Source organism: Tupaia chinensis, unplaced genomic scaffold (assembly GCF_000334495.1).
Source record: "Tupaia chinensis unplaced genomic scaffold, TupChi_1.0 Scaffold000627_1, whole genome shotgun sequence".
In the NCBI taxonomy this organism is placed as follows: domain Eukaryota; kingdom Metazoa; phylum Chordata; class Mammalia; order Scandentia; family Tupaiidae; genus Tupaia; species Tupaia belangeri.
This window is the reverse complement of record NW_006160147.1, coordinates 2,882,067-2,895,058: the sequence shown is the minus strand read 5'-3', so window position 1 is coordinate 2,895,058 and position 12,992 is coordinate 2,882,067. Positions and strand designations below refer to the sequence as shown.

General features: G+C 48.0%; 1 non-coding gene across 1 annotated transcript; it reads left to right on the top strand.

Moving 5' to 3' along the window:
- Positions 1-161: 161 nt before the first annotated feature.
- Positions 162-268, top strand: LOC114009817 (U6 spliceosomal RNA). The gene has a single exon (XR_003551213.1). It is a non-coding gene; the product is annotated as a U6 spliceosomal RNA (small nuclear RNA).
- The last annotated feature ends 12,724 nt before the right edge of the window (positions 269-12,992 follow it).

The following is a 12,992-nucleotide window of genomic DNA, read 5'->3' as shown; positions in this document are numbered from 1 at the left end:
CAAGAGGCTGTTGTAATGTGGAGTTGGAGGCCACTGATCTGATTCTTGTAAAAGCAGACACATGGGCTGGCCTGGTTGGCCTAGTGATTAAAGAAACTAGATCCCACATGACCCACTGCAGCTTGAATCCTAACCCTGGCAGCTTGAAAAACACGCTGGGAGGGCTCGCTTCAGCAGCACATATACTAAAATTGGAACGATACAGAGAAGATTAGCGGGGCCCCTGCACAAGGATGAAACGCAAATTGCTGAAGCGTTCCATATTTTTTTGAAAAGAGATAACCTAAAAGAACAACAAATCCCCTTCAAGCTATTTGGATGGTGATGGATACCCTTGGCATTCCTTATTAGTAAATGTAGATATCTTTAGTGTGTACAGCATTAAAAAATGTAAAAGCTAATCATGAAAATGTAAAACGTTTTTGCTTTCTGTGTTTTTTTTTTTTCTTTTTTTGGAGAGGTTTTTGCTATAGGGCGCATGCACTCGCCAGACAGACAGAGAGAGACAGAGAGACAGAAAGCGAGAAATCACTCCCCAGGGGGGATGGTCACGCCGCAATCCCTTCTCCTCCATTCTCCTCTCGGGATCTTGGGCACGCATGCACACGCGCCCGGCATGAGTTTAAGCCACCGGGTCCGGGACTCGAACTGTGGTCCACTATGTGGGAGTCCAGCGACATAGCCATTACGCTAACTGCTGGCCCTGCTTTCTGTGTTTAACATTTAAAATTTGGCTTTGTATTCACATTTTTGAAAAGTATAACAAATAATTAAACTTTATTCTATTCTTTAAAAAAAAAAAATGCTGGGCACGTGTGCATGCCCCAAATCCGACAGGACAGAAAAATGGAGAGAGAATTATGACTTGACTACACCCTATTAGGGAATGTTTTCTCCCCATCTCTGTCTCTCTGTCTCTCTGGCACGCACACATGCCCCCTGGCGATTAAAAAATAAGACAGGCACAATGCCAAAGGCACAATCATAAAAGAAATCATTGATAAGCTGACTCTCATTAAAATGAAAACCTCCCAATCTGCAAGTCAGTAAAGACAATGACGAGACAAACCACAGGCCAGGAGAAAACATTTGCAAAAGACACACTTAATAAAGAAATGTTATCCAAATTATTCAAAGAGCTCTTAAAACTCAACAACAAGTAAACAAATAACCTAGTTTAAACAACAAGCCAGAGACCTTAACAGACACCTCACCAAAGAAGATATACAGGTAGGAAATAAACATGACAAGATGCTCCATGTATCGTATATCATCAGGGTCATGAGAATGAAAACAACATGAGTCCACTACAGACCTATTAGAGGGGCCAACATATAGACCACTGACGACACCAAATGCTGGCAAGGATGTAGAGCAACAGGAACTCTCGTTTGTTGCTAGTGGGAGTGTGGAATGGCACAGCCACTTTGGAAAACAGTTTGGCAGTTTCTTACAAATCTAAACATACGTTCACATACATACAATCTAGCAGTCACACTCCTTGGTATTTACTCAAATGAATTTAAAGTATGTCCACACAAAAACCTACGCATGGTGATTATAGCAACCTTACTCATAATTGCTGAAAGTTGAAAGCAACCAAGGTGTCTTTCAGAAGATAGATGGACGGGGCTAGCAGGTGGAGTAGGGGTTAAGGCACTGGATTCCCACATGGCTGACCACAGTTTGAGTCCTGAACCCCATGGCTTGAAAAATTCACACTGGGTGTGTGTGCATGTGTGTCCAAAATCCCAAGAGAAGAATGGAGGAGAAGGGATTGCCAGCTTGAGAGTCTAGAGGGGTGGCTCAGAGGAGGATGGTCCAGCTCTGCCTCTACTGAACCACAGGTAGCCCCGAAGAATTTAGAATCTCCCTGGAGGCAAAATAATAATCATTAATAATAATAATTGCTTTTGCAAAATTCTTTTGAAAGCGCTTTCCTATCAAATACCTTTTTTGATGCTGTGAGGAGGGGTAGACCAGTATCATGCCCATTTCTGATGATGAAGCTGAGATTTGAGAGACATGACCTGCCTGGGGACCAGCAGATGGTGGAATAGTTACGTTGTTGTACTCTCACATAGTCCACCATGGTTCAAGTCCCAGACCTAGGTGCTTAAAACTCAGGCCAGGCATGTGTGTGTGTGTGTGTGTGTGTGTGTGTGTGTGTGTGCCAAAACCACAAGAGGTTAATGGAGGAGTAGGGAGTGTAGCGTGGCCATCCCCCCAGGGGGTAATTTCTGACTTTCTGTCTCTGAGTCGGGCAGGGATGGCCCAGGCTCCTCTGCCTCAGTGCCTGCACATGCCAAGGGCAGCTTGGGGGAGGACTGGCAGGTACTTCCACATGAAGTGCCTTCTGGATTTGCACACATGAGACTCTGAAGTTGGCCTTAAAGCAGGGGCTGCCTGGGTAAGTTGTGTCTGTCAATCTCAGAGGAACTGGCCCTTCCTCCCTGGAAGGTCTCCAAACCAAAGCCTGGATGGCACAGCAGCCAAATGTGGGAGTCCAGGCTGAGCTGGGAAGCAGACAGCAATGGAGACCGACAGCCCCTGTCTCAGCCGTGCCCAGTTCAGCTGTCTGCAGCTGCGCATGGGAGCACTTTCAAGCCTCCTTCAGGTGTGTGGGCGTCTAGGGGACTCCTGGAGGATCAGCTGCCCGACAGCCCCTTTTCCAGAAAATGCACCTCCACATGGTTACGGTAACATTCCCAGGAGCCATGCACCCTTCTCCCTGATGGCCACCCTGATTAGACCAGCTATGCACAGCTCACCTGACATGGTTTGAATGATGATTCATCCCTTGGAGGTTTACGTTTTGAATTTGGCTTCCAGTGTGATGGTGCTGCGAGGTGGTGAGCCCAGGGCAGTGATTGGAATCATGGAAGCAGCACTCTCATAAATGGATTGATGCTGTCTTGAGAGACCAAGTATGTTCTAGCTCTCGCGAGGAAGGGTTAGTTCTCACGGGAGCGGGCTTTCACAAGGGAAGATGGCTGTCGGGTTGCTCTCTCTGCTTCTGTCGGTCATGGCATAGCCAGCCTGACGCAGCTGCAGGCCTTTGGGCTTCCTGGCCACTGGGCTCACGAGTCAGCCCAGTCTCTCTATCAATCACCCAGTCTCTGTAAGCAACGTGATTACGGGTTAAGAAACCACCGAAGCTGGACCAGTCAGTCCTTTCCTGAGAATTTGGATTTGAAGCCTAAAGATCCCAGTGTAGTCTGACTTGCTCACAAACAAAAGGGATGTGGGGTCAGTAAGTGGCGTGGTGGTTAAGGTGGTGGATTCCACGTGGCTGACTGTGCTTTGAGTCCCAGACCTGGCAACTTAAAAAACCACTCTGGGTGTGTGTGTGTGGCCAAAACCCTGAGAGAAGAATGAAGAAGTAACTGTGGTGTGACCCTTCCCCCTGGGGCTGATTTCTTACTGTCTTTCTATCTCTCTCCGATGAACACATGTGTCCTATGTCAAAAGACAAAAGAAAATAAAAAGATGTAAGCTTCAGAATGTAAATGGTAGCCATCTTCTTCCACGTAGTCACGAATGCAGAGAAAGCCAGCGTGCAGCAAGAGAAAAGAATGAATCAGACTTGGAAAGAGAAGGCCCTGTTGCACCCTGCCCGTGACACCCCAAGTTCCATGGCACTCTCATTCTTCTAATCAGTCTTCATGTCCGCTTAGAGTTGGTTTCTGCTACTTGCAACCCATGAAGCGTTGATACCCTGTAATGCAGTTCTCGCCCGGGATGCTTTGGTTCCAGGAGACTTTCGGCAGTGTCTGGAGATATTTGTGGTTATCATAACTGGGGAGGGAGGTGCTATGGGCATCTAGTGGGTGACCAGGGAGAGTGCTCACCATTCTGTAAGGCACAGAACAACCTCTCACACCAAAGAACCGTCCAGCCCAAATGTCAAGAGTGCTGAGGTCAAGGCCTCCTGGCATATCTTGATGTGCCATGTGTGTCTAAGACAGGAAAACATCATGTAATAGGTTCTGAGTTTCAAGTCTCCATCTAGGACAGATGCTTTATTTTAAATTATAATGTTCTGATGGTACAAATTCTCATACCTTGATAGTGGGGAGAGAGTCAATTAGTGCAACCTCTCTGAAGAACATTGCACACATAGATATTTATATGCATGTTCACCCTTAGATCACTAATTTTCTTTACAGAATTTATTCTTGGTAGAAAATCTTAATTCAGAGATACAAAGATTTATGCAGAAAGATGTTCATTGCAGCTTTATTTATAATGGTGAAAAATTGAAACAACTTAAATATCCAACCATTTGCATATTGGTTCCATAAATTATGGTACATTCATAGCACAGAATAATATATGTAGCACTTAGAATTATGTTTGTGAAGATTATTTAATAACACAGGGAAATGCTCATTATGTTAACTAAAAAGTCAGAATATAAATTTTTTGAAATGTCTATGTGCAGAAAAAAAGCCTACAGGGAAATACATTCCAAACATTAGCCATAACTATCTCTAAGCATAGGATCACAGGTAGTTTTTGGTTTCATTCATTTATTTTTTTAATTGCCAGAGAGCACATGCGCTCACCAGAGAGTGGCAGAGAGACAGAGGGAGAGGGCATGGTCACACTGCAGTCCCTTCTCCATATCTCCATCCTTTTGGGATTTGGAGGATACACTCACAAGCACCCAGTGTGTGCTTTTTAAAATTTTATTTATTGTTATTTTTTTAAGAGAGTTTTTTCCTATAGTGCACATGCGCTTGCCAGAGAGACATAAAGCAAGAAATCACCCCCCAGGGGAAGGCCACATCACAATCTTTTTTTTTTTTAATTTAATAACTTTAAAAATTATTTATTTAACTTTATTTATTCATTCAATTATTTTTTTTTTATTTGACCAGATAGATAAACACAGACACAGAGAGAGAGAGAGAGAAGGTGAGAAAGCAAGCCACCAGTTCCAGGATTTGAACTGTGGTCAGCCATGTGGGAGCATCCAGCGCCTTAACCACCACACCACCTGCTGGTCCCCACACCACAATCTTTTATCCTCCGTTCTCCTCTTGGGATTTTGGGCACACATGCACTTGCACCTGGTGTTTTAAGTTACCAGGTCTGGGACTCAAACTGCAGTTGACTACGTGGGAGTCCAGTGACGTAACCATTATACCAGCTCCTGGTCCCTATTATTATTGTTTTTTAATTTGACCAGAGAGAAAAAGAGAGAGAAAGTGAGAATGGAAGCTGCCAGGTCCGGGACTCAAACCACGTCAGCCATGTGGGAGTCCAGTGCCCTAGCCACCACTCCACCTGCTGGTCTCACCCAGTGTGTTTTTCAGATCACCATGTCCATGATTAAAAACCACAATTGGCCATATGAGATCTGCCTCCCTCAACCCCAAGGTCATGGGGCTAGCTCTTATTTCTGTTTTTCTATTTTTAAAAAATACTTTCCGGGGTGGTGTGGTAGTTAAAGGCACTGGATTCTCACATGGCCCACCACAGTTCAAGTCTCAGACCTGGCGGCTTGCTTTCTCCCTTTCCCTTTCTCTCTCTCTCTGTCTCTCTCTGGTCAAATTAAAAAATAACAATAATAAAATAACAAATGGAATTAAATATTTTTAAAATATTTTCCCCAACATTTCTGCAAGGAATATGTATTACTTTTATAATTAGGACATTTTTAGAAGAATTATTTAATTTATTATCTTCTCGTGCCTCAATGTCCCTCCCATACAGAGGAGGTGACAGAAGTACCTGCCGTGCAGGGCAGGGTGAGAGTCGGCCACGATAACGCCCACAGACTCCCTGAGAGAAAGCCCAGTGCAGATTAAGTGCTCGGTGTGGCTGGGGGGGGGGGTTGTTTTTAGGCTAATTTGGTATAATGGATGTGACATACTTTGAGAAATACAAAGCACTTCATGTTCAAATAAAAGGTGTTATTTCCACTCTTCCCTCTTCCTGCCTCATTCCTGAAACTCCCTTCCGCACACCAGGAGGCCGCTGTACTGAACTACTGAGTGAGGATGGTCTCTCATGTGGGCTCCCAGACAGGCACCCTCAGCTCCACCCCACACACACGCTCCCCGTCATCTGACTGGCTCCGCTCCCGCAAAACCCAACCTGCCTCCCTGACCCCTCTAGACTGGACTTTGCCAGACGAGGTCACCATGCTGACGCCTAGCTGCAAGACTGCAGTTTTCGGTGCTTTCAGGTTTTCTTTATGTTGTCTTATTTATTTATTTGTATTTATGTATGTATGTATTTTTTTAAAGTTTATTTATTTATTTCTTCCATGAGGAAGAGAGACAGAGATAGTATCCCCAACAGGGTGTGGACATTGTGATCCACTCCCAGCCACAGCCAACCCCGGGTAACAGGCAGACACATGCTGGGAGTGCTCAGGGAGGTCTCTGCACACGAAACTGGAACCTTCCCATGTGGTCAGCCTCGCACTGCGTCACATCCCACCACCGCACCACTGTCTACCCTCTGTTCTGTCTCATTTCGTCTGTTCTCCCTGCCCAACCCACAACTCACTATGAGCTCCTTGGGCACGGACAAGATATCTAATCTGTTTTTGCAAGCCCAGAATCTGGGTATATGACTGAAAGCCCAATAAGCGTGTGGGAATTTGAATGAATGAGATGATGTGTTTGCAATCGTTTTTTACTATTTTAGGAATGATCGTTAACAGTTCATTTCACAGAGACTCACTGATCACCTGATCTGTGCAGCCTCTTCCAAGTGCCTTGGGCAGTGGGTAAGGGAGTCTCTGCCCTCGAGGACTTTACAGGAGATGGAGGGAGAAGCCCCAGGCCACCTTTATGGCCGCAGATGACAATAACATAAATCCATCAACAGTGACATCTGCCTTAAGAGGCTGAGCTGCGTGCTGGAGGGGTACAGTCAGGACAGGTCACCCATGGGCCTGAGAAGGCTCCTCAAGGAGGGGCTTGAGCTCTGCCCTGCAGAGGGTCAGCAAGCCTCCTAGCAGGGCCTGGGCCTCCCCAAGCCCCGCTCCTGTGGTTTATTTTCCCCCCTCAGCTTTGGGAAGACGCTCCTCTCCCAGTGCTCCCCCGGCTGGGAGTAGCAGTCACAGGTCACTCTGCTGTGCTCAAGAGCGAGCGTGCTGACAACCAGGGAGGCAAGAGGCTTCTTCCAGTTCTTACACCCAGCTGCAGGGGGATGCCCTCCTCTCTGGCAGGAGCTCGGCCACGTCACCAGATTGACTTGCCCTCCCTCTGGTGGCCCACAGCCAGTGGGATAGATGGGTTGATGGGGGGTGGTGGGGAAGGGGACACTTTGTCTGCTGTGTCAGTTTACCAGATGGATTCAGGGAGACTGCAAACATCAAAATAGGTAAGGCAGGACATGGGAGCAGCAGAGAGGAATAAGAAAAATCAAAGAGCGGTCCCTTAAAGAAAGGCTTCCGCACACTCCCTTTGGACCTGCAGGCTGCAAGGGCCTGGTCCAGCACCCTCGTCCTCTGAATCTTTAATTAAAAGAACAGGACTACACAGGCACAAGTGTCAGCTGCACACTTAATCTGCACTGAGACTGCCCCTCTGGGAGCAACCAGACAGTTGAAAGCTGTCCCCGTGGAGCACTTGGTCCCTGGGGAGCAGGCAGCAGGAAGGAGATTTGGAAAAGCACAGGCAATAGATGAGGAGAGAGTGGGAAGGCAGGAGCAGGAGGCAGAAAGAGGCAGGTCACAGAGGGCACCCGGTTCCAGGCCACGCTTGGCTCCTCGGGGTCTGTCCTCACTCCAAGCCTAGGGACAACTGCTGTCCTTAGCTCAGGGCACTGGAGCAAGCCACCCACCTCCAGCCTCTGCATACCTGAACCACTTGAAGATCTCTCCTGGGACTTCCCTAGTCTCTGTGCCCAGGAACTTACAATCCCTACTGAGCGCATTTCTTCCCTTCCAGGCCTCCAAGCCTTTGCAATTGTTGCTTTGTCTCCTGGAGTGCCCCTGGGCTGATTTCTGTCACTTGCGTGAAGAGAATGCACAAAGAGCCAGCGGATGGTGTGTGGTGGTTACCGTGGCGGGATCCCACATGGCCAACTGAGTAGTTTGAGTCCTGGACCCAATGGCTTGAAAAACACGCCAGGTGCTTGTGCATGTGTGCCTAAAATCCCAAGAGGAAACCAGACCAGCCACTCTCGGCCAACACAGGGGCTCCTTCCTGAAGTACCGCCCTCAGTGAGGCAGAGGGGCCATGCCTGGTGCTCCTTGCTGGGTGCATTCCTGTGTGTCGCATCCTCTCAAGAGAGAGTGGGGACATTGGACCATCATTTAACGGAGGAGGGGAAAGTGGAGGAGGAGCATGGAAGGAAAGAACAGGGGAACCCAGGCAGGAGGGGGTCTGTATGTGTGATGCCCTCACAGGCCCTGGCCACTGTGCTGACCCCACAGAGGGCAGGGTGGGGCTCTGCCTCGATGCCCTCCCAGGACCGGTCATCAACCCACTGGATGTGGGTTTCGTATCCTCATAGCACCTGGCTGCCTCTTAAGAAGTTATTTTATTTTTTAGAGAAGTTTTTGCTATAGGGAGAGACTGACAGACAGAAAGCAAGAAATCACCCCCCGGGGGGGAAGCAATCCCTTCTCCTCCAGTCTCCTCTTGTAACACGTGCCCAGCGTGAGTTTTAAGCCACCAGGTCCAGAACTTGAACCACAGTTGACTATGTGGGAGTGAGTGACATAATCATTATGCCATCTGCTGGTCCCATCTCCTAAGAAGTTTTTTTAAAAAAAAGAAAAAGAAAGAATTCTTTTTATTTAACTTTATTTACTTACCTATTCCTTTTAATTTGACCAAAGAGAGAGAAAGTGAGAAAGAAAACCACCAGGCCTGCGACTCAAACCACAACCGGCCATGTGGAAGTCCAGTGCCCTTAACCACCATGCCACCTGCCAACCCCTCTCCTAAGAAGTTTTAAGCCAAATAAAACAGAAAGCTAGACCCCACATGGCCAGTTCTGCAGTTTGAGTCCTAGTCTCAGCAGCTTGAAAAACATGCCAGGTGGGGCCAGCAGGTGGCGTAGTGGTCAAGGTGCTGGACTCCCATGTGATCCACTGAGGTTCGAGTCCCGGACCCAGTGGCTTGAAACTCATGTGGGGCGAGTGTGCGTGCCTGCCCAAAATCCCGACAGGAGAATGGAGGAGAAGGGATTGTGGCATGGCCATCTCCCTTGGAGGGGGTGGTGATTTCTCACTTTCTGTCTCTCTCTCTCTGTCTCTCTGGCAAGAACATGTGCCCTATAGCAAAAATCTCTGAAAGAAAGAAAAACACGCCAGGTGCCTGTGTGCACATGCCCAAAATCGAGATAAGAATGGAGGAGAAGATGTTGCAACGTGGTCATCTATCCTGACAAGTGCTTTCTCTTTCTCTCTCTCTCTCTCTCTCTCTCTCTCTCCACAGTGAGCACACGCACCCTAGCACCTTATGTCAATTTAAAAAAAAAAAAAAAAGATACACCTTGCCACCAGAAGCTGACTTTCTGTTCAAAACTCCATTTGGCCTGTTGGAGTAATTTGCAGTCCTCCTACTATGATGACGTTGCTCTGTCTTCCAAGAACTCAGAGCCCTGGCCTTATTTTACAAATACAGTATCCCCCTTCCCTCCCCTCCCATCCTTTACCATACAAAGCTCCCTTGGAGTGAACAAAAACATTTCCATCCACCCCGTAGTGAACGGTAGGGAGACAAGTGGAGGATGGGCTGGGGATAATTAAATAAATTCCACTGCAGAATGAAAGAATGAACAGCATAAAGCATTATTGATGTGATGCTCTTCCCAATGCATTAACACAAACAACCCCTCTCTCTTGTCTGGTACCCAGTGAATATTTGTTGAATGCATGAATGTTAATAACACATGATTCTGTCTTTCCTGCTCTGATCATTATAAAGTCCAGGTAGCCCAATCAGCATCTGACCTAGTTTATATGCAGTCTTTGTCTTGGGCTCCAGGCTAGGCAAAGACAATAGTTGTTGAAAAGAACTGAGACTGTCCACTTGGGACCATTTGTTTCTGTATTTGGTGGGGGACAGGGTCTACCTGCCACGGTGTTGAGAACTTGATAGTGGCCTCCTCCTCCTCCAATGACTGTTCTCTGGTTGCTAGGTGCTCCTCCTATGTGGAACTGGGTTGAGACCCCACCCTACAGAGTTAGGGTTAGGGTTAGCATCAGCGATCAACGACCAGATGGGAACTGATTGTCCTCTGGCTGCCTAAAGTGTGCAGGAAGGGACAGCTCCCGGAGGAGGGTCTGCCCTGGGCAGGGTCATGCTTTACTCATTGCAGATATGTCAGTCTCTCCATTGTGCTGTGACTCGTCTGTCTGTCCTTGGTTAGAATTCCCCGGGGAAATCACGTGCTGCACCCGGCCAGTACCTGTGCACAGAGCGTTCTGAGAGATTCCGGGACAATTATTTCTGAGTAAATTACCTAAGTGCAGAAGGGTCCACCACAGGAGCTGGGGGACGGAGCAGGCACACAGGGTGGGAATAAGTGACTTGTGCATTAATCACCAAGCAATCAATGGATGACAAGGGGCCCTGGAGCCACTGGTGTGTCCAGCAGCACGAGGAAGAGGGAAAGGTCACCCTTGCTGGGGAACTTCCATTCATCATAAAGACACACACTTATCTGGCTTCCCTGTGCCCGGGCCTCCTGCTTGCCCTGCTTGGCAGAGAAACTGCTCTGGACCTGGCTCATTGTCCTTGACCTGCTCTCGAGCTGTCCCAGTACCCCCTGTCCTGCTAAACCTGTCCCCTCCCTTTTCTCCCTCCTCCCTCCCCCGCAGCCCTGCCATGGAAGGAGTGGCTTTACCAGTTAACCTGTAAGAGGCTGTTTACTGGGCCTGGCCTACCTCAGTTCTGGAGAACTACAAACTCTTCTTCCTCTGCCCTCCATCCTCCTGGTGATCAGAGTCCAGGAAGGCGAGAGGGCACAGATACTGCTCCTCCCCTGACTTGCTCATCTGATCCTTCCAGCTTCTTCCCTCTCTTGGCAATCCAGCCATACCTTCAGGCCCCACTGAGCACAGAGGCCCCTGCCGGGAGGAGCTCAGCTTCCTTCTCATCTCCCCTAGCCCTCTCTGGGCTGTGTCCTGACCCTGGATCAAGACTTGCTCCAAGATTTATGGGACCAGCAGTTGGCGTAATAGCTATGTTGCTGAACTCCCATGTAGCCGACCGCGGTTCGAGTCCCAGATCTAGTGGCTTAAACTCAGGCCGGGCACATGGGCGTGCATGCCCAAGATTCCGAGAGGAGAATGGAGGAGAAGGGATTGCGGCGTGGCCATCCCCCCGGGGGGGGGTGATTTCTCGCTTTCTATCTCTCTGTCTCTCTCTGTCTTTCTGGTGAGCGCACGCGCCCTATAGCAAAAACCTCTCCAAAAAAAACTTGTTCCAAGATCTAGACCAATTTGTTTGCGGCACTCTTCACGGTATGTTATACCTTCCAGGTCATCTCTGTTTTGACAGGGAGCAGTGGCCTTGCCCAAGGGTAACACTTGGTGTTTTTTTAGGAGATGGAAAGAGTCTCGACTAAAAGGCTTATTCCGTGGCTCAGGTCACAGATAAAGCGTGAGTTCCGGACTCAGGGGCTGGATTTAAACCCTAGTACACCAGCTTCTCTGCTGCATAAACTTAAGCAAGTCGTTTGACCTCTCCTAGTTCCTGGTCGATGACAGGGATAAGCATGCCCACATCGCAGATGTGACTGAAGAAAGGATTAAACAAGTAATATTTTAAGGTCCTGATACAAAGTCAAAAGCATTCTCCTTGGCACAGTGAGTCTGGCACTTCCAGCACCGGGAGGAGGCGAGGGCAGGGAATATCACACTGTCCTTTGCAGCAGAAAACCAGAAGGGCAGGTTATTTTAAAGGCACTTGGTCCCAAATATCTATAGCCCCCATGTACTGTATAGCCCTCTGGAATTTTACCATCGCAGTCATCCCATGGAGTATTATATTCTCCTTAGGGCCCTCTTCTGAAATGTGGAACTCCTTGTAAAACTCACTAATACCATAACTGAAAAAGTTTAATCAAAAGATTTTGTTTGTTGATTTTGTTCATGACAATATAGGATGTCCTGGAGCTCAGAAACCAGGAGAAGCTGGGACCAGCAGGTGGTATGGTGGTTAGAGCACTGGATTCCCACATACCACTCACAGTTCGAGTCCCAGACCTGGTGACTTGCTTTCTCGTTCTCTCTCTCTCTCTCTCTCTCTCTCTGTGTGTGTGTGTGTGTCTATCTGGTCAAATTAAAAAACAATAATCATAACAAATAGAATTAAATAAAGAAATAATTCAAAAAAGAAAGAACCCAGGAGAAGTTGAGGACAGCCAGTGGCAGCAGTAACACAGTGCTCTGCGATGCTGAACCCCTGGGAAGGTCCCCGGTTTATATTCCGAGGCCGCCCTGTACAACAGGTGCACGTACACATTCCCATGTTCCAGGCCAGCTGAGGCTGGCGGTGATCATGGTGCAGGGACCTGGTAGAGATGCCTCTCTTTCTCTCTCTGAAGAAATAAATAAGTAAACTTTTAAAAAATAATAATAATTGGGACCAGCAGTTAGCGTAATGGCTATGTCGCTGGACTCCCACATAGTCGACCACGGTTCAAGTCCTAGACCCGGTGGCTTAAACTCACGCTAGGTGCGTGTGCATGCATGCCCAAGATCCCGAGAGGAGAATGGAGGAGAAGGGATTGTGGCGTGGCCATCCCCCCGGGGGGGTGATTTCTTGCTTTCTGTCTCTCTGTCTCTCTGAGTCTGTCTGGTGAGTGCATGTGCCCTATAGCAAAAACCTCTCCAATAAATAAATAAATAAATAAATAAATAAATAAATAAATAATTGGGACCAGCAGTTAGCATAATGGCTATGTCGCTGGACTCCCACGTTGTCGACCGTGGTTCGAGTCCCGGACCCAGTGGCTTAGGCTCACTCTGGGCCCGTGTGCGTGCGTGCCCAAGATCCCGAGGGGAGAAT